General features: G+C 34.3%; 1 long non-coding RNA gene across 1 annotated transcript in view; it reads left to right on the top strand.

Moving 5' to 3' along the window:
• Positions 1-22752, top strand: part of LOC145683469 (uncharacterized) — a 47002-nt gene that overhangs the window by 6114 nt on the left and 18136 nt on the right. The window contains exons 2-3 of the long non-coding RNA XR_014131114.1: positions 16103-16155; positions 22396-22465. This is a non-coding gene — a long non-coding RNA (uncharacterized LOC145683469). The remainder of the gene's footprint in view (positions 1-16102; positions 16156-22395; positions 22466-22752) is intronic.

The raw sequence follows: 22752 nt of genomic DNA, 5'->3' as shown, positions 1-22752 counted from the left end.
ATGCATGAGTACAATGGATCTATCGTGCCAGCAAGGAACTGTGTAGGCCAGTGGTGGTGGTATTCTCATCTGGGACACGTTTAAGTGGACTGAAATGGATATCCTAACACGAGTTACACAGTCGCTCACAGGTGCACACTAATGGTATCTTCTGGATGATGTGTCATTTACTTGGCTGCAACATCTGGATGGTGACTTTATCTTTCAGCAGTACAATGCGCTGGCCCACCGTTCTACGATAGCAGCAGACTGGTTTGGTGATCACACCTCTGATTTGGTAACACTTCCCTTGTCATCATGGTCGCCGGACCTCAATACTATCGGACATATCTGGGACGCCATGGAACGACACCTTCGGGCTGCGGACCCTCTTCAGACCGACTTGCGGGCTCTATGGGGCTCGACAATACTTCAGGTGCCTCGTGGAGTCCCTGCCGTGGCGGGCAACAGCCGTTATCACAGCGAAAAGAGGTACTACCCGGTGTTTGGTACATGTCTGTAATTCAACTGGTGATCAATATATATATATATCCATTTCTCAGACAGTAGGCGGGAAAATGCATGTATTGTTCAATATAATCTGTAACGACCTTTTTTTTTTTTTTTTTGCTTATGTCTCCTCTAGGGGACAGAGTATTTTATTCGATGAAGCTAACAAGAAAACGATATTATAACTACATATTCCATACTCTGAAGCAAAGTACGAATCTTTATTTTCCAGTCCAAAACCATTCATTACAATTTTTATTATGAATATCATGTTTCCTGCCGGGAGCACTAGTAGTGAAAGGTTAAAACATGACCAAATTCATTATGAACTTAGCAATATAATGTTATAGTGAAAATAGAAAACTCTAAATATTAAATAGAAGTACTAGTAGAACTTGTATTATCTTGATAAATAAAATATGTATTTATGGTGTAGAGCATTTGTCTTTTTGGAACATAGATGTGATTACTTAAGATTATATATACCGACTAATCCACAATAGTAATAGATTTACATTTTATTCGATGTAATGTGCAAGAGAAAAAAATTATAATTCTGGCTAAGCAAATAACTAATTGAAAAATACTTGAATAATGTTGCCTTTTGAGGATATCAAATCTGTAGATATTGATTGCGTAATGGAATTGTAAAAGCCAAGCATTGTAATCTAAAAGTAAAAGCTAGCTAACGTCTATATTTAGCTTCAAGCAGTATAATCAACCATATGATTCTACAGCAAGTTACCGTTTAAAACGTTGGATTTTGTTAAGACTAATATTACTGAATGTTGAATATGGTCAAATGTCACCCCTTGGTTAAATTACTATAGACAAGTTTCATCATCCTATCGTCTTCAATTTGAGGATGACGAAAGGTCAAATTTCTTGAATGTGGATAATAATCAAGCTCGAAATGAAGTGTATGTCTATGTAAGAGCCAACTTCTACTAATTAGATGAGGGCATGAAAGTCGATATGTAAATAGGAGTACGGCATTACTGCATGAATGTTTTGAAAATGTATTTAAAACAAATGTATCGAAAAAGCATGCTATAAACTTCTTTTAAAATATAATTGCGGGCCTGAATTTTTATAAGTTCTTTAGCATTGTGATTTTATCAAAAACGCCCTTGAAGTAAAATGAGAGGAGTCATAGAAAGACTCATGAAGCCTTTCAAACATACCTGGTAGTTTTCTGTTTTAAATATTCAGGTCTGATTTCATGACTTAATGCAATGCCTGTTTGAGAGCAAAAGAGTAACTACTTGACAGATACAGAAACATTTGTTTAGAAAGGAAAACATACGCACCTTTTAACTCAAAGAAAATTAAGAAAAAAAAAGAAATAGAGTTTTAATAAGTTACTCTATATTTATACAACCAAAAGGTAGTTGTACACTGTGTTTCGATAGTCGTATAGTTCTTATTTTCCGTTAGTATCCAAAATTTTGAACGTAGTTTAAATTTCACTACCTACTCGTATTATTTTTAATTTTTCTGCTGTTCTTAGTTTAAAGTTCTGATTCATTTCCTTCTTTCTTTCTTTCTGCGGCAGAAGTCAGGCCTTATAATGTCACTAACTGGTTGCCATTTGTACCCGATGATTCCCCTTATGCTAATAAAATGAATCATCTTAGCATTATATCTTTCTTCTTTTTATAAAGCACATACTTACTACTAAATTGTTACTAAAATGGGTATTGTGGGTACTGACGGGAAAATGCTAGGACAGAGGGATTTCCCACTAATGAAAATGTGTGCTCCCTTGAGGAAGAAAATTTCATTCCTGCCACAGATAACCTTTCCCCCATCAGGATTTTTTGAATATTCATTAGAATATAAACAAGGAATTACTTTCATTTTGTTGGCGAAAGTACTAGCGTTACAATTAAAAATAAATCTTCTTGCAAATATTGGTTTATCAAATGCCCAATTATTATTTACCATCTAAGTGAGTTCTTCCATCCGCAAGATTATAACATATCAAGGATAACTTGATGGATCACCACTAAATATGTTCAGTACTTAGAGATACAAAAGTTAATAATCGAATTCGAATACAGAGGCAATATTTAAATCGGTAGTAACAGAATTAAGCAATTACCAATTTTTATGTTGATCACTAAGCAATAACGTAAGCTGCTAAACGCCGTTCCAAAAGTAACCTTGTATAAATGCTTCCAATCATCGATTCAACATTGCTAGCCAAGGACAGTACTTTAGGGGAAATTAAATCAAATTTCATGTTAGTTTTTTTACTTTGTTTATATTGAAAGTACTCACCATATTTTTGTCGTATTTCGTGTATAAGCGTTTTATATTCATATGACCTAAAACAATATAATAAAAATTACATTTGTTAATTTATCTTGTAGTGTATATATCTACTCAGTAGTAGAGTACTTTCGGTAAAAGCTACAGCATGCTTACTCCTCCCACCCTTCCCCTTCATTACATAGCACGCAGGTTCACATTGAACTCAAGTGAACAGAGAGACCGAAGGTGAATACAAGTACGATTCAATCTTCCTACCATGAACGAAATAAAGAATGATCTCGTTATCAAACCAGCCGATAATAAAATTAAACTATCCAACAACTTTTAACTTTTGTTCGGTATAAGTTACACTGATGAGTGATCTTAGCTAATTTCGACCTCCTGAATCCGCCAATGTAGTAACAAATGTTGCATTACGTCACATTTTGTTGCTACAGGGTGTTCGAAAATAAGATGACATACATCTAACATAGTGTATATTCCAATAGAATATAAAGTTTTGTCTAGAGTGAAGGCATAATCATAGTACAGGTTAAGGAAATAATAGCAATAGCAAATAATGCAAGAATGTGAAGGAACACATACGCATATACACAAAGAGATGGAGGCTATAGAAATACACACCGCTGTTAAAAAGGATTTGCACTGCCATTGTTATCTGTAAATACGTTTTGTTAAAAACGTTATAAAAATAAGAAAGCTCATGGCACACTAGTAACTAAACAAAAATGCAGCAGTAGCACAAACAAATCTACCATTTGGGTGCCATCAGAAGAATGGGTATGCATGAAGCCCACTGAAGAACACACCAAATACCGATATATTGGTGTAATGTGTACAACCTTTTGCTGTGACATGTACTTTGAACTTTTCGTTTTAGTAAACATGGGTCGTCTCTTCTACTCTTGTTTGGTCTCTCTCAGAAGAAACCAACAGCAGCTCCTTATCGTAACAGGAGCTCATTTCCATTGGCACCGTTGCTCTATTTGTAAGATCTGTTGGTAGAAAACTTCCCCGTGTTTATCGCTTGCTGCCCCTAAGTTGTGAGGGATACCGATCAGAGAAGTTTGGTTTATGAAATTTTGCTTCGAAAATATGAATCAAAATTTTATCACCTATAACTCAAAAACAACAAGTTTACACAACATGTTTGATACCGTTGTTCAGCAGATGAAGATGTACCTTTCTGCTTAATTCGATACGGATCAACCTGTCTACTGGTTCATGGGGTTTCTGGTTCTATCCACAAGGATGTAAGTTTGGGAACAACATACATGATGGGTTTACTCGGATACCCTCTCTTTCTCTCATATTCGCATTACATTAATGGTTTCATCATAATTCATTTGATTTCATCATCTTTCCCCCTTAACCTGAAGTGCAGAAACGCTGACGTTAAACTGGAAGATTTAATTTAACTTGATTTAAATCCCCATCGTATGATTTCCATAAATATGAGTTTTTATTTTGGAAATAACACTAAATATTTAACCGTTTATAACTCGCGAGCCAAAGGCGTAAATTCTACAAGATCGCAAACATTTTACACATGAAAGTTTACTTACAACAAATCAAGTTCTTGTAAGCTGTTTGGCGTTAACCTCCGGTGCTTGGGGTTCTTGGTACGATACCAGCTCGCGCCGTGTGGACTTTGTGGTGGACAAACACAGTGCTTCTGGGTTTTCTCAGAGCATCTCCTGTTTCTTCCCACTTTCTTCATTCCACCATTTCACTCATCTCTCATCATCACCGTCTCTTTAGGCTAACCGGCATAACCGCGGAATGTAAAACTTAAAGATTTCATTTCATTTTTTTCGTAAGCTGTTTCTATATTGTTTTAGGTGTAACATGTATTCTTTATTTGATGAATACAATGGTTTAGTAGTGAGTTAAATATAAGTAAGGGGTTACTTGTCTTACTTTTATACCAATCATGAGTTTCCTTAGTTTGCTAAACAAGCTTTATTATACAACACACTTAATGGAATTTACCTCCATTTAAAGCTTTCGAAGGTGCAATTACATAAAAGGCTGTACGAAATAAAATTCAATATATATTTCTTCTGTTAAAGATCAATGATTTTGAAAGTTGTTTAAATATTCCATGACTACTGGATTCACGTGTGAAACTCAAACTTTATGCCTTGTGGGAGATGAATCTAAAAAATACAAGTTTAAGTTTGATTAGGGTCACATGCTTACGCTATCGCAAACTATGTAAACGGCCAGAACACATGCTGAGATGTCCAACCACACAGAGTATGTGTATTGTCGGTTTGTGCCACATAAAAGTCACGGAAGATACGATATTCTGAGGAATTTTATCATAGGAGTGCAAACTGACACATTCTGCAGACCTAGAAGCAGGAAAACTCCAAAGTGGTTTGTGGCCAGGGTTCATGACTGACGTCGCCATACTCGTTAATTTATCAAAGGAGGTGGGCTGATAAGGGCCATTTTTCGCCCATCAGGCCCGAGATGTGAAATGCATGGTTTCCAATAGTATACCTCATAAAAATAAGAAAACAAATATATTTTGATGGAAAGCGCTATAAGTGAGAGGTAAAAAATAAAATAAACAAAGACGTAAGTCGTGTGTTAATGAGGAACGTAAACACTAATGTCATGAGTTGGCATCCGAGAAAGCAACAGTAAATAGAACACTAACGGCAAGAATAAGAAGAATGAAGTCTACTACGACTATGAGATCAATATATTACATCGGAAATAATCAAGCATAGATAATAATCAGATAGCTGGAGACACTTGTAGCTAGTTTGCAGATTAGGCATCGTGCTTTCTGTTGTCATCCGAATCGCCACTGGATCATCCTGCAGCGGCATCTTGTAGTGTATGAGTATATTCTAGACTCGGTTTCTTAACTGCGGTGGAATTGTGGCGCTAGTAATCCAGAAACCATAGTACGGAAGCAACATGCCCACAACATCCGACGACCCGTGCGCCTACTTTACATTGACAGTACCACTGAACTCGGAGAACAGAAGCATCGTCATGATGTATGTACAGAGAGTACATACCTTTGTCACTTAAGTGCTCGTGAGTGTAAGGATCGGAGACATCAGGTAACGATTGTTGGTCGTTGTTTTTCATCTTTCCCTCAGTATTGCAATATAACGTATTAATGACTTCCCACCGGTACTTCATTGACGCGTGGTATGTATGATTCTTCGATATATATATATCTATTGCAAAATTTCATGCCATTCTGCGACTGGTTTTCCTGCTCGCACTTTTACTCATACCACTTTCAGAAATGACACGCCTTCTCAATACTCCATAACGTGCTGTCTCTATTTTTGCTGCCCTACACACATATCCGCGCAAACAATACATTTTCTTTATATATCTTATTGACATGCTGAGCATGTATTTTCAGTCACAATCAGTAACTTACATCAGAGCTAGAGTATCCAGTTGAACTCGTACATTACAGCGTATAAACGGTATTCATCGCTCTATACTCTCGCGCAATACATTTTGTTCTCTAATAGGTAGAAGGACACACTGAACCAAAATCAGTTAGTACTCATATCAAAGGTTACACAGTGATATATTATGACGAGTCAGATTTATTTTGGTTCATCGACTCCTTCTTCCTATAAGCCTCCATCAAAGACAGCAAACATTACCAAAATGTCGCAAAACGCTGAAACGGACTCTCTTTGGGCACTAATTTCTATGACTTACTATTTTCTTTATCACGTATCTATTATTTTTACATATGCAACATATCTTCTAGTATACAAATACATTGCAAACTTGTCGGAATCGGACACTTCATTTTTCCGTTGTCTGATGGGCGAAAAATGGCCCTTATCCGCCCACCTCCTTTCGTGCCAAAATTAACTCCTAACTTCATAACTACCGACGAACAAAATTTTCTTCTGAGCTCCTAAAGAATAATGAGAAGCTGTAATGCAAAGAAGCATTGTTCAATTGTAGATGAACCGAGTTTGGCGGATCTAGCAACATGTTAGATAAAAAGTTCTGGACCCAAGGTTGCCGTATGACACCAAGTCAAAAACAACAACTATCTCGAAGTGTTAAATTCTCTGAGTGAGTGTACTAAATAACAGAAAATATTTCTGGTATACTATTATCACTTCTGATTACATTGGATCTGGTATGAAGTATCTAAATCGACACAGGAGTTGTCGGTATCGTCCGAGGAAGATAACGTTACGTTATGGAAATTGTTCCGAAATATTATAATTTTCAATAAAGAAGTACATACTCTGGTCGAAGAAAGTATTAATTATCTGAATGGAGTGAAAATTCAACTTTACATCGAATAGGAAGCCATCTTCTGTAATATAACCTAAAATAACCTGTACTATGTTAAAAACTACGAACCTTCTCAGAAAATGGGCTGAGCTACCAGTCATATACGAGTCACTGTATTTTTTTATTAAATAGTCCTGAACATTTTTCTCTCATACACAGCATAAATTACCCATGACTCGAAACTGAAGATAGAAACGTTATAACCCGCAATATCTTATCTCACAACGAAATTTATAAATATATATTGTAATCAATTCATAATTATCCATAGTAAGAATATTAATAGTAGCTGCAATAGTTCAAATATTCATAAATTGCATAGTGCATTTGCTTATGATTTAGGAACACGAATTAAGATTTATTATGGTTTATAAGTGCAAAGGATTTAAGCCATGTAGAAGAAGCTGTTCTATTATAGAAAAAACACAATTTCTTTTGTGGTTAAGCTTGTTCGTAGGCTCAAGACTTCGGCTTGTTGTGTGTTAGAGGTTAAAATCGTGCTAAACTAAAAGTTATAATTACTTACTTTCTACAAATTTAGTTAATTATTTATTGTCTTTTTAGGTAGCTCACCAGCTACCGCAAACTCCATGATACTTTTATGCTCTCATTTAAAAATTTCATTGTACACGACATTAGTTCTAATGCGGAAACTTTCTTTCTCTTTATCAGGACATGTGACTATATCATATACTTGTGTGACATGCGTGACTGGAATGATTGCATTCTATTTTTAAGACTATGTACTCACACTTTCAATGTTGTACCTACCTACGTCTCCTTACTTGTACAAAGGTGATTCGTTGAGAAATCGTTGATAAATCATCTAATATCTCTGTACAATAGTGTGCATTTTTCCTATATGATTTCAAACTCTTACAGTAGAAATGTCCAGTTCACTTTATCATGTAGTTAAAAATGATCTGGTCGACTCATTATGACAGTAGTGAGTAACGGATCGTAAGTTTCACGTATCTGTATCTGAATCTAGGGTTATTTCTACTAAAATCTATCAGTAGCGATTACTAATATTTGATTTATTGCATATTGTTTCTTGACTTTCAGGCTGAGTGAACATTGACGAGAGACAGTACATCCGAGACTCATTTCAGAACTATGAGTAATGCAAGAAAACAATGTACTGCACATTCACTTCAGCACATGTTAGAACGAAGGTTTTTTCAACTTTGTACTTAAGATGTACATTTAATAGACTCACACTATCCTGTCCTACTTCTCTCTGCCTCGGCCTACTGGTCTTCCTCTGGCCAATATTTGGCCAGCCATGAAGTAAAACATAAATTAAACTTGTTACTATTATGCCCTACGCTTATTGCCGTTAATTTAAAGAATATCGATGATTAATATAAGTTAATGAATTTTAAATATTTGGTGGAATAACAAGTAGGGAATACAAAGGGGATGCAGAGGAAACTCTGACACTTTGTTGTCTACCACAAGCTTTTCTAGTTAGAAATGGATGAAGAAACCGTATCAACAAGAGGTGAATATTCTACCACTGGCCGCCGCACTTCCAAATGATCTATAGTAAATTCCATGTATTTTTTTAAAAGTAATACTGCAACAGCAAGTAACGATGTTTGTTTCCTGTTTGAACAATAGTCCAAACAAATACTGTTATAGAAAATAAAATCATGCACAACATGAAATACTTTACAGATCAAATAATTTGTTATCGCCTCGTTTGGTAGCGATACAATTTTCTATTTCATTTATAGTAATAAGATTGAAACGCGTCCCTTTTTTCTCTGTTTACCTGAATTCGAAGTAGATCTGTCTACTGTGTGACGAATGGGAATTGGTGGGAAAAACAAGTGTGAAAGAATTATTGCCAATAGTCCTTTAGTTCTGGGTAGATAAGTTGATGAAAAGAAAACTTTTTTAAAATATATTGTTGCTACATTGTTTCAGTTCTAATCATTAGGAAAGTCTTACAAGTATTCTTCTACTATTCTAAAATAAATGAAAGAGAAAAGACAGAGAAAGAAGAAAGGATAATGAGATTCGAACTGATGTGAAAATGCTTTTGAGTTTGTAACTTTTACTCTGCTTATTCAACCACGGAGATTTCGTTGAAAGATCTTCCTACTACGCGTATATAACATGTGTTGAGTTTTTCTGGCCGTAGTGCCTAGAGCCTGGAAAATTATTCTTTTTGCTGTTTGTTTAAATTTGATCAAGATCTTAATTACAGAAGCTAATAACGGTATAAGTTTGACATACAATTTAATTACTATGTATTAAACAAATAGATTCAACATTTTATTCCCTTCTGACTCCTCTTTCCGTCGCTTAGACAGCTCCTTTACTTCAAATTTGAGAATGTCAGTATTACGAAAACATATGAAAAGTGTGATTGTCAGAGTAGATTAACTGTTATTGGCACAATCCGGGCCTGGGAGGCCTGGAAGATATTTCATGCTGTAAGTTTTATAAATATGTACGTATGAGGCTAAATCTTTTTAACATCATCAGTTGAACATTCAAAACTGTTGCAGTGATATCATTTCCATTTTGCAATTTTAATTTTTGAAACTTAAAGGCATTTTCTTTATATACCCCGATTCTGCACAATCAAGGCCTTGTAGGCCCGAATTTATGTTATTCATTGTGCCATATACATGCTCTGTTTTTCTCACTCATTTTCTTCAAAGTATTGAAGTAAATATTATAAATTATTGTTTTACTTGTAACAACTAGATGGCTTTCACAATTTTTCCATAAAATTCTTTATATTGAAACTTATTTTTGGTATTATAATACTCTAATATTCAGGAAGTAAATATATTATTTTTATTTACACCTTTAGTATGTTTGAAAATAGGCCCTGCAAAGATCTTTTTAAAAAATTAATGCCATTCTGTCCCTCTTTCGAAATGTAATTTTACTGCTTAAGTTTAATGTAGGAAGCCGAAAAGTATTAGACGGATGTTGGAAGAAGCGGACGAAAACGATACTTCTCCCTGATTGAGCAGTAGTAAAGATAGTCATCATGAGGATTCGTATGTTCGTAATTATATGGATTGTCAGATAGAAAATAGACAGTCAAAATGATACAAGTGAAAGTGCCAGTGAAAAAGTGATACAGATGGAAGTAGCAGAACATCGAATAATTTAAGTACAGAATTGTGTTCTAAAGACGGACGATCTTGGTCAAGTACTCCGAAGAACAAACAATTTCAGACTAGACCTCACAATATTACAGGTTCAGCTCCTGGACCACGGCAGGGAACATTTACTGATTCACCTCACGCCGCGTTTGATTTGTTCATTAAACATAGCATTTTCGAAGAAATTGTGCTGTGCTCTAGTTTGCAAAGAAGACGAGAAACAACTAAGTTTCCAAAGAAATTGATAGAAATCGACAATGAAGAAAAGTTAGGGTTCTTAGGACTTCTACTTTTCCGTAAGAGAACTCTTTCAAAATTCCAACTCGAACCTGCATTACAACGCTACAATTTCTGTCAACAGATTTAAATGTATTGAATTTAAATCAACCTAGCTTGGAATCGTTAACAATTGACGAGCAGTTGATTCCATTTAAAGGTAGATGTCCCTTTATTCAAAACATGCCTAAAAATCCTGCAAAATATGAAATGAAATTGCTTTGGATGTGCAATGATATATCTAGCTACGCATTTTACGTGTATTACTATTGTTGTAAGAAACATTGGTGCACCAGTTCAAAGAGATCTTGCAGCAGAAGTTACCAAGCGTTTGGTAAATAGCCTCAATCAATGTCAAGGACGTAACGTAAGAGACAATTATTTCAGAAGTATTTCTTTAACAAAATAATTTCTCGCAAGAAACATAACAATAGTTGGAACAGTTAGAAATAATAACAGGAACATCTCTCCCACCAAGAGACCTAGTCATAAGAGAAATGTTTATTCTTTCGATTTTGTTTTTAGTAATGATGTATCAATGGTCAGTTATGTTCCCAAAACAACAAAAGTGATTCTCACACTACTAAAAACACACTACTAAAAACCGATTTCCTGTAGTAGTTGATGTTTAGAGTAGTTGATGAAACATGCATAACGATTGAATAATCGGTGGTAATACCCTAAAAAGGAAGCAGGAAATCATCAACTACTGCAATAAAAATAAAGGAGGCGTCGAATTGATGGATCAAAAATTGCGAGAATATTCGTTCAGATGACAGACTTGAAGATGGCCTTTGGACTTTTTCATGAATATGTTAGAGGTAGAAGTACCAAACTGTTATCTTGTTTTCAAATATCATAATCCAAATTGAAATATCCAAAAGGAGTTTAAGGGAAGAATTTTCATCAAGGAGCGTGCTTCTGATTTGATTACACCACTAATGTTGAGAAAAGCTGAGTCGTCTACTTTGAAAAGTCTGTAAGAGAGAATTTGTTAAGATATGGTATCAAGATTGAAAGCAATATGCCAGCAAGACCTGGAGAAAAGTAAAGGAAACAGTATCACTTGTACCCTAATTCTAGAGACAGGAAATCCAAAGTAGTATGCTGCAAATGTCAGAATAATGTGTGTGAAGTGAGCATTTGTTTGTTGAGTGTGAGCAATGTATGAAATATGCAGTATGTGCAAAAGTGTTTCAAGGTACGAGTGAAACAAATAAAATAAATAATGTATACTGTGGACACTAAACTTACAATTTCTCACGTTAAATATGCACACTATATATAAAATTTTAGTGTATATTTAACGTGTAATTTTGTATCTTTTCATGTTCGAAATACTAATTTTAGTTTATAGTTTATATTGTGCCCTTTATATAATTTATGAATTACATTGCTGTATATAAAACTGAACATGTTATACGAAATGTCAATTTGTTACAGATTCAGAACGATCCCCACTAAATTATGTTCATATGTACATACTACATTGTACGTGGTCCTCCTAGGCTCGGAAAGTGCAAACTACGATAAGAAAAACGTAGTGCCATTATGGGTGAAAACGAGCTTAATTTAGTTTTACATTTTTATTTTTATTCTTTTATCACACTTGTTTTACACCATCTTCACGTTTAACTCACTCAAGGTTACCCGAAGACTACAAAGTGTCATGAATGTGAGAAATCATGAGCTGGAGTGTAATCGAGAGCTTTAATGAGCATTGGTGAACTCAGTCTACATACAAATATATGATTAATTTATTTGCTTTGGTTTGTTCCGAGCTTAAGGTATAAGGCAAAGGAAATTAATAACAAATAACAAAGAAACGAATTCAATACCTGTAGGTATCACAAGAAGTAAATGGTATAAAATGTCATGACCCGATTAATACGGGACTGTATACCTACATTTTGACCAACACGATTTGCTGGGTATATATCAGAGCAAATAGATTCTTAGAGAAGCCAATTCTTTTCAGCTTTGAAATTCAATTCAGCCACTTGCTGAATCGGTTCATTGCTGAAAATCAGGAAATGTGTCACCTACTATGCGGTTTCTTCCACTGGAAGATTGCGAGCATTTGGCTACCGACTTTCCATCAGGAGTGAGAGTTTTCTCTTACTTAAAAACATATGACTTCTTCAAGTGTTAAACTTTTTCTGTGTAATTCAACCCGGCTGCCAAATTAATATGAGGTTCGAATCCCGATCGTAATACTGCTTATTATGTTTGAATATTCACTGCAAATTCCCTTGATGACATTCTGAATTATGTTCCATTTTTCCACTAGAGCGTGTTGCTTGGCAAATACTTCGTGAGCAGAGTGAGTTCCATTCCCCCATTGAAACATGTGTTACCGTACCAGCGGATCTATGTATCCACAGTTCCAACATAAAATGCTGAAGCAACTCTTTACTAAAGTAAGTTCCTGACAGTTAGATAACGTCCGTGAATACATGTTGGACTGTCAGTGCGTTCTGTATAAGTTGAATCCGCTTTCTACTATTGAATAGATTCACATCCTGCACTCTCATACAAGCAATATTATTAAATGTTCGAACGTTCTAAGCTAGGATTCCTAAGTATATTCATTCGGTAATGAACATTAATTATTTTATATTTTCGGTTGAAATGTTTAGCCTGTAAAGGACAATTTGAGTTTTTAGTTTATTTCAGGTATTTGTAGCATAATAGGCTTTTTGTGCACCGTGAATAATATATCGAAAAGTAATTTTTTAATGTGTTTAAATTCAACTTCTTCAAAAACAATAAAGCCAAAAAGTTTGCAAATCTTTTGTAAGATGGAAAATAGGTATATGGTCCTATACAAAATGACAGCTTATAAGAGAACAGAACAACTAAAATGAGTGAAGCTTGTTTTCAGTTTTCTAAATACAGTACAACTGTGTGTACAAATATTAAAAGATAATTAGAATTTAAAAACTCCAGCGACCATTTATCTGAAATGGTGGATTTCAAGTAAATTGATCCCCTGCTATGTTTGTAATATATACATGGTGTGCCACATAGGAGAGGAATAGTTAAATTTTTATTTACTAACATTGTTTTAAAAAGAAATGAATGCACCAATTTGCGCATAATACATCGTTCATTAGAATATAGTTTATGCCAACCATTTCAAGATGTTAAAAACTATGTTAGTATTATTCTTTCGCATCTATCTCCGGCAACGACTCCATTCACCCAAACATAACATTTACTTGTAACTGTCAAGATTGTGTATGTATAAGCATTAGCTATAAACAGATTTGCAAAATGAAAAAGTCAAAGATCAGGTGAAAATTGTATTTGATTGGTTCAATGGTTCAAATTTTGGACCAATCACACATTACTATAGATAAAAGATAACAAAGTCCATTAATCTTAGACCTTTTCTATTAAATAACTCCGAAAAGAGGGAGTCCTCTGTTAGATGTTAACATTTCTATCTGGACCAAACATTATCTTCCATCAAAACTTTCAAAGATGTGTGCGGATACGGATAGAGTACGTGGATTTAACTGCAGATGAATAATTGTACTTCAGTTATATTTTAGAAGAAATCTGCTTTTTCCATACAAATTTTAAAGCCCCTATTTTTCTCGTTGGAGAAATAAAATCACGTTTCGTACATTGTTTTAGTTCCTTGAGATAAGTCACCATGCCCTTTTCAACTTTCAAGTGTATACTATCGTGCCAAAGATTTCAGGAACCACGGTTAGATGACATGCTAAGATAATAAACGTAGAGAACTTGAACGTTAATATTCAATAATGTAAGTACCCGGGGCCACCGAAGATTTGTGAGAAACTCCGATACTCTTGTAATAGTATACATATTTAACACTTTAGAATAATTGTTTATGTTACTTTGATCACCTTGTGGCCTACATAAAGCTACACTGTATGGTGCTGAGTCGAATACATTGATAGTTACAATCTAACACATCTCCTAAAATTATTCTTAGCTAATGATGCATTTTACTTTATTTTCGACCTTTTGCAATAGATTCTCAATTATTTGAAGTTCTTCTTTGCAAATAGGAATCTAGATTACTATTCAGAATTGAAATACGATGTAATATACGTTGTACCAATCCATCACAAATTGAATGATAAAATAAGTGTTAATGTAATATGACAAGTGCATTGGTAAGGTTAGTGAATTAAGGCAAAAAATATCATATTCAAAAAAAAAAAAAAAAGAAAAAAAAGAAAAGAAAAAAAAGAAAAAGAAAAGAAAAGAAAGAGAAACATCAATCTGAAGACATATATATATATATGCTAATCATTTTTTGTAAGTAGGGAACATATGTGTTAAAAACTGTTGTATTCATGTTTAGTTACATCAAAAGATACTTATAATAAATTTCGTAATTCATTTTAAAGTTCCTTTATCTTTGAAAGATAAATTAGGTGTGTACAACAATAACAACCACCAAAGTTGAATCTCCCAAACATTACTCCTACACAGTTTGTCGTACCACTTTGATATAAGATGAAGAATCTGCATTAGTAATTATTGCTCAAAGTATGTTACGTTATATATTTATAATTTGCTAGTGTAATATATTCAGCTTTTGTAAATTGCTATCTGCTTTCGCATGAAATATAATATCTTAATAAAGCGGATATGACTCAAGTTTTTTTTACTCTGCTATAACTTACAAAATACTTCTTCAAAAAATCGGTTTAATATTCTTTTTATTAGTATATAGGATAATTGTGAGATTAAATATATAACCAAAAGAACCTTACTTGGGTCAACCAAATCATACTTCGTAAAATAGGCTAGATGTAGGATGGGTAACTACTTGAGGTTTTCATATTTTGCTCCAGTACCTAAACAGTATGTTGTATTAGATCTTCATGAGGAAATATATTTTCGGTAATAGTTCTTACAAAATCGGTAAATATACGAACAAAAATGTAAGAGATATGTTAGTTTACTACTTGAACGCTTAAGGTACAGTATATGTATTATTTGAAAATTGAATCTGTTTAGAACAACGTAATGTGTTTTGTTAAGAGCACTACGTTTATGAAATGAAAATAAATTATTTCAGTTTAACGCCCCACAATTGCGCCTATTAGGCTAAGGGGACGGCCTATATTTACAATACGACGCTAATTGATACCGTAATGATGTCAATGAATGAAAGGTTATAATGAGAAAGTGGAAAGAGATTTTAAATATTCTGCTAAAATCCTCGCACGCACTGTTTGTCTACCAATAGATCACTTGACTCAAACTAGGATTGAACCAGAAATTTCACTCAACACAGATGAGTACTCATCAACTGAGCTACCCTTCAAACTTAATGTGTGATATTTTGGTATTATATAAAAAGCATTTGCCTAACCTAATCACATAATATCAATAACAATGATATCTTGGTAAAATTGTTGAACTTATAGTATTTATAAATGTTTGACTATAATATCGGTGAGCTTGAATTCAAATATGCACTAAAAGATCAAACCAAATTTGTGACAGTTTGAACAATAAGACAAGAAACTCCATACGAAAAAGTTTAAGTGTATTAGAAAAAAAATACATTGTAGTTTCATTGCATAAACTTTATCGTACCTAAATGTCATTTTATATGTATTTGAATATTTCAGAAATGATGAAGATAATACTATTGTCGCTTCTCTTGCGATTGGTAGTTTCAACGGTAAGTTAAATAATAGCGTAATGATTTTTAAACAATAGAATAGTTGTTATAACTAATATCTAAGAAACTAATATCTATGTAATATTAGAATATATACAAATTGTATTATATATTTTGTGGATGATATGCACAAGACTACACTAAGAGAACTATTGTGTATCATGAGAATTATATTAAAATGTCTGTAAATTACAGTTATACTAATTGTGTTATTTTAACATAACATTATCTTACTCTACTTTACATATTTTTTAAGCATTTTTGATATTTTCTTCCTCACTATTCTTGTACACCACTTCTGTAAGGTAAGTAATAGTTCTCGAGTATTTCCACAACTAAAACAGCTTGTACCAATATGTGTCCTGATTTATCGGAAGTACAATCTGAAAGTGACCCAATAGATAGGATGGAAAGAGGAGTACTTAACATAGTGGCCACCATTTCATCAGTTATTTAGGCAGGTTTTAGTGGCAATGACGATGCGAGTGAAACAACATACCATAATGAACTGTTACTTTATGATTACCATCTTGTCCACAACGCTATAGCGGCAACCTAGAACATTTGGTATGCAAAACAAAAAGATGCAGTGTTCCAAACACAACAACTTGATAGTTTCTGAAGTTTTGTTCATGTTGTAAAGATGTCAGCCAAGGCTCTGGGCTTCAGTTTCGTGCAATCACCAGTGACGAAACTCTATCCACAAGCAGACGATGATTTCAGACTAACTCGCCACATCCCACTTCACTGTAGTACTACATGAGAAACACGAGAAAGCCATCAGGAGCTGCTACATTGCACCACCTCAGCTTACACCCAGGGCACAGTAATTGTGTGTTGAAAACTGCTGCAAAATCCAAGTTATGTGCGTATCTTGAAACGAGTTGTCACATGCTACAAAAAGTGTACGCTTTTGTGATATCCGGGTGTGTAGAAGTAGTGATTGAGGAAAGGCCAAATTTCAGAACCGGACATAAATCAGGACTGTTTCTTGGATAAAATCGTGCCTTTTGTAGAACATGAATTATAATTTGTTTCGAGTTCTATTCTAAGACTCTGGGGGGCGCGGTGGCTCAGTGGTAGAGCGTTCACCTCTGGTGCTTGGGGTCCCGGGTTCGATCCCAGCCCCCGCCAAGAGAACTTTGTGGTGGACAAACACCGTGCTCGTGGGTTTTCTCGGGGTTCTCCCGTTTCCTCCCACTTTCTTCATTCCACCATTTCACTCATCTCTCATCATCACCGTCTCCTTTAGCCTAACCGGCATAACCGTGGGACGTAAAACTCAAAGATTTCATTTCATTTCTATTCTAAGACTCAGCACATTTACTTTGCATTTGTGAACAAAAAAGCTACATGAGCAACGCTACTGCTACGAGATAATGAAAAAGTATTAGGCTCAAAAAATGAAACAAAAATCTGACACTTGACCGCATTGAATTGATTCAAGATCCAGCTCATAGTCCTGATCTTGCCCAACCATATTACTACGTTTTACTCCATGTGTTACTTCCTGAAATCACGATTTTTATCAACCAGCAGAAAATAGGAGAAGCAGTGAACGACTTCTTTGTCTTCAAGGATAAGACGTGTTATTGACATGGAATAAATGAATTGGTGAGAATGTTTCAGACAGTCGAACATAAGAGAATATATTTACAGTATTAACATGTTTTCATTCAACTAAAATAAATGCAAGTATAACATTTTATTACAATATTGTCAAACTTATGATAATCCTTGGTTACATATTAAGATCACAATATTTATTATAAAATTGTCCTGACAACCTTTTAGCTGTTTCTATATCCTGAATTGTTTCTTTCTCGTATCGAGTCTTGGGGAAGCTATCAGATTATGTTTCATACCTTCACAGCATTTAAAATTTCTTCAACCGACACAAAGATATTTATAGTTTTTTTTTTAAAAAAATTAGTATGTGTTGTATCCATGTTTTTGTCACGTTGGTGATATGCTGATATTTTCTTAGAGAGTTATTCTTTCAAAATTTATGGAAAGATCTCAATTTTCTGTTGCTGTTTTCAATTGTAGTTTCTGATAATAACTATCCTCAAAATTGCAAGGGACTCCCTTCTTGAAGTTCCAAATGAGAAGCTGTTTTAATCTAGAATAGTTTCTAATTGTTAGTACATATTTGTTTCTAGACGAGGTTTTTATGCTACAAATTACTAGCTCTTACAGGCACTCTAATCGCAAGTAAGATTTTATTCGAAATTTTCATACTAGAATAATTTGAATCCTCCAACATAACTATTGTATTAATTGTCAGTGTTACTCAGTACTCTTTGCTGTCAAGGAGAAACTCTCTATTAACTACATTTACGTTGACCTTAATTTTAATGTACCAATCTCCCAATTGATCATTTTCATGTAGTTATCGCAAAAGAAAAAACTGAACACAGTTAAAAATGTATAAAATATTTCAAGTTTAAAATCATAGAAAGATATGGATTAATAAAAACATATATGGAAAACCTTAAGTTCAACGGAAAACTTCTACTAACACGCAATAGCTGTACGAAGTTGTATTAAAGACAAAATAAATCACTTCAATAATTTAGATGTGCAGTATTTTCACAAAATAACCACACATATGTTGCTTCTCTGTCGTAAATTGCTAATACCTGACAAAACAAGTGTTAAATGTTAGAGATATACTGGGCAAAGACAATAACAATGAAAAGGACCCATGAAAATTTGACAATATAAAAACTTTAATTCGAAACAGAGGATAATTTTTACTCCATTCAAATAATCACTAAATTAAAAAAAACTGAGAAGAAACACCTTGCTAAATCTCTTACAATTTGGCAGCTATCCGAACTCATTGATAGGTCAGAGCAAGGGTGTGCACATACTACAAATCAAGAGGAATAATAAATTATTTTGTAAAGCGAAAACGAAGTACAATATAGTATATGCGGGAACAAACGATTGTCGGAAGCACTAGTGTCTCTGGAATACCTTCATTTGGGAAGACTAACTTTAAAATTTCAGATGGAAACTTTGGTTGATTTTGTTTGAGGGAAAAGAAGTGCTAAGTGAAAGAACCCTTTTCCTGCCATACCGTATGCCTGCCACAAGTGAGATAAGAAAAATGGAATCAGCAAAAGAAAAACGACGAGATAAGATTTATGATGCCAGAACAAAACGAAATAGGAAAGAATTGGACGAAACGAGAAACAAAATAACGAACCTTCTCTTACCAAAGGATTGCAACATGGGAGGTGCATGGGGTACGAAAATGATGACTGGTAAAAGAGCAGCTAAAGAATCGTCCGTGTTCAGTAACACGTAACTCTGTGCAGCAGCGTCAAGGTTGATCACGTTGATGTTTGCGTTGTTTCATGTTGCGAATTACAGTTGGTCTATTGACATAAAACAGGGCCCTTAATTCAACCCGAGCAAAATGGTCAATAGAAGTAAGATTGTGAGATCTCAAAGGAACCTGTGCACTGGAACCTCCCCCGACCCAGTGTTGTTAAAATAGAACATTTTACTCTTCCTTACAAACGACAACGTTGACTGATTAACAGCGCCTATTTGAGACCACATTGTGTAACGTATATTGAGAGGTACGTCATCCAATGACGGCTGCATATAGTGTCGCAAAAAAAAGTGAAAATTTGTCAAATGACGATCAAGAAACATGTTGTGGTTATCTCAGTCCGTAGAATGTCACTACGCACATTGAAGCTCCATCGTCGTTGACGATTGACTTCATGCACCCAGAGTGAATACTCTGCTAACCAATAATGTGCATTGTGGTAATTCCCGTCGCCAGGATTGGAGTATGTAGCTTCAAAGTGTGAAGACTACGCAATGTAAATATTTTTAATTGGTTGACTAGCCACTTGTAGAAATAAAGATGTAAATTGCCCTCCTGATGTAGAGGAATTTGGTACAGATGGAAGTTGTATTTCCACAAAATACACAGTATATTAGCTTGACCGACACCACGCTTTCATGCGGTCTGAAGTGAAGGTCTATGCTAATTCACTGTAACAGCTACGGAGTACATGAATGACAACGTTTTCATTTTGTACGATTTCTCTCCGGATATAATAGCTACGACGAATATTTCCTGTCCACTGCAACCTTGCCGGTAATCTTCGCAAAAGATTGCTGGAAATAACTTGTCGATCTGAAGAGCGTACAGCGTGTAATCCAGCTGTAGCCTTATAGTTTTCCCGACCTTCTCCTAAAATGATTAAGATTTGGAATCCCTTGAAATTCGTATACGGCATGAATGATATTTATTACCGACACCTCATAGTAAAATTACTCAACCATCAATACAATCACTGTTGAACAGCGGTCCAGGTCAGTTCATGAGCCTGTGATACACAGGGACATTTGAACTCAATTCGAGACATTTGAGTTCAATTCAAGTAGGGATGACCAGTTAAAAACTGATATCTTCTGCGTCGAGATATACAATTTTATACCTATTATTCGGAGCTGGAGAATTTAGAGAGGCCTTCTTGGTGTTCCATCGGTGATGACTGCATACGGCGGCTGCTTTTTAGCGCTTTTAGTGTAGCACTGGGTTTGTTTGAGGATGCTGCAATACTTATGCTCAACCATATAGCTTGTGAGAATGAAACAATAGTATTCAAACTCGCATGGCATATAAAACTTGGCTAGATAATTCTTTAATCCAAAGGAGTTTCAGATGAATTTATGAAACATTACTGAATGATGTTAGGAATTGTAGAGTTATCCCGTAATTTAGCACTGATTTCCAACACTGATTCAGTTATTCACCCTCATGTGGTCAGCTAAATCTTTTCTATTTAGTTTTATCATTAACATAATAATTACCTAAGTATTGATTACACTAAGTGATTAATTGCGTTTTAATAATTGGCAAATAAAAATAAAAATATTGGTGTCACATTAATCTTTTTTTTTTTTTTTTTTTTTTGGGGGGTGAAGAGAATAAATTCTATTTTGAGGTCCGTTTCCTGTATGCTTCTTAAACGTAAACCACAAATGTAGCTGGACTAGGAGAAGAAATAAGACAATAATTGGACTCAAGTGTCATTCAAAAATGTTCGGTATATTTTTTCTACAGTAGCGCCAGCATTTAAATTATCATTTTAAGTATTACAATGACATTACAATTACATAAATATAGTGATAAATCAAGGCATTAATTGTTACATACTGAAACAAATAACGCAATTATCAATAAATTTTTGAAGTAATAAAAAAAATATAAAAAGCACCTTCAGTGCGTATGTTATGTAACATTTGGAAAATGATGTACAATAGTGGCGTTGAAAAACAGTGCATAAGCCGTCACTTTGCGACTTTCATGTTCGTTTTTTTATATCTGTGTTATTTGTATGAGTATTATAGAGTTGTGTAGACCCAACATTACACAATTAGAGAGGTTTTTTTTTTCATATTATCCGATACGTCCTGACCAGAAACTACCAACCGTGCTTGGTAGTTAGTGCATGTCCTCTTTTTATGACTTGCTGTAGTTTCCGAACTTCAGAAATACGGAAATGTAACCTAATACTGTCATAAATAAGCTATATTTACAAATTGAGACACAAGGATTGAACCAGCACGAGTTTTAATGACGAAGATTAAACACATTACCTTGGTCCATGGCTTCAGATCTGCCCGAAACTCAAAACACCATCATAATAATAACTTACTGCCAAACAGGAACAAATACGAATTGTAGTAAACATCCTAACTGTGAGAATTGATATGCGCATGACAGTCTTTGAACCAACAAATACTGCGAGATAAGCCCTGGTTGTAATTCAGAACCCACGTTAATAGTAAAGTCAGCCGCACAAAAGCTTCGTGTTACATAAGGACGCAGAACACAAAATCTCAAATACTAAATTCTCAGTTTAGAACAGCATTATAAGACTTCGTATGGAATTTAATGTTTTTTCTATTTAGGAGAATAAAGTTTTTCATAGAATTACAAATGGGGTTACCAATTCTTTTAAACAAGATTGTACGAAGTTAAAGATGAAACGGAAGAAAGAAAAAATAAATGATTTTTTTTCTAAGTTTATGACTGATCTCAAAATCTTAGGTGCAGACAAATAAAATATCAAATTTCAGTTTACCATATTTCAACCTTCTTTGTTAAACCTTTACAAATCAATTTCTAACGAGTTAACCTTAAAGTTTTCAAACATTTTCTTAAAATTACGATGTTTATTGATAGTTTTTTTAATTCTTTTCCAGGCTCAGCCATTCCATCAATCTTTAATGCGTATGCCTGCGTTAATACATCAAAAAATTGGGCGAGCAATACGTAAGATAAATCATACTTATGTATTATTTTGCTAACATAGTTACTTTCAAAATTTTTAACCTACAAGATAGTATGTAAACATACGAAACATAATAAAGGAGAGTATAAATTAACGTATCAGTAAATTTATTTTAGGTGTGTTTAATATTGAGTAAGTTGCTTAAAAATTAAACTGTAAACCCTCCAATCCAAGTGTTACATAATTAGGTATTCCTGTAATATAATTTCGTAGTAGTTATTATTAGTAGTAGGTAAACTGAAAACAACATGGCAGAATATATTTGAAA

Source organism: Thermobia domestica, chromosome 4 (genome assembly GCF_964235325.1).
Source record: "Thermobia domestica chromosome 4, izTheDome1.hap1.1, whole genome shotgun sequence".
Classification (NCBI taxonomy): Eukaryota; Metazoa; Arthropoda; class Insecta; order Zygentoma; family Lepismatidae; genus Thermobia; species Thermobia domestica.
The sequence above is the reverse complement of the archived record's forward strand: the minus strand, read 5'-3'. Positions and strand labels throughout refer to the sequence as shown.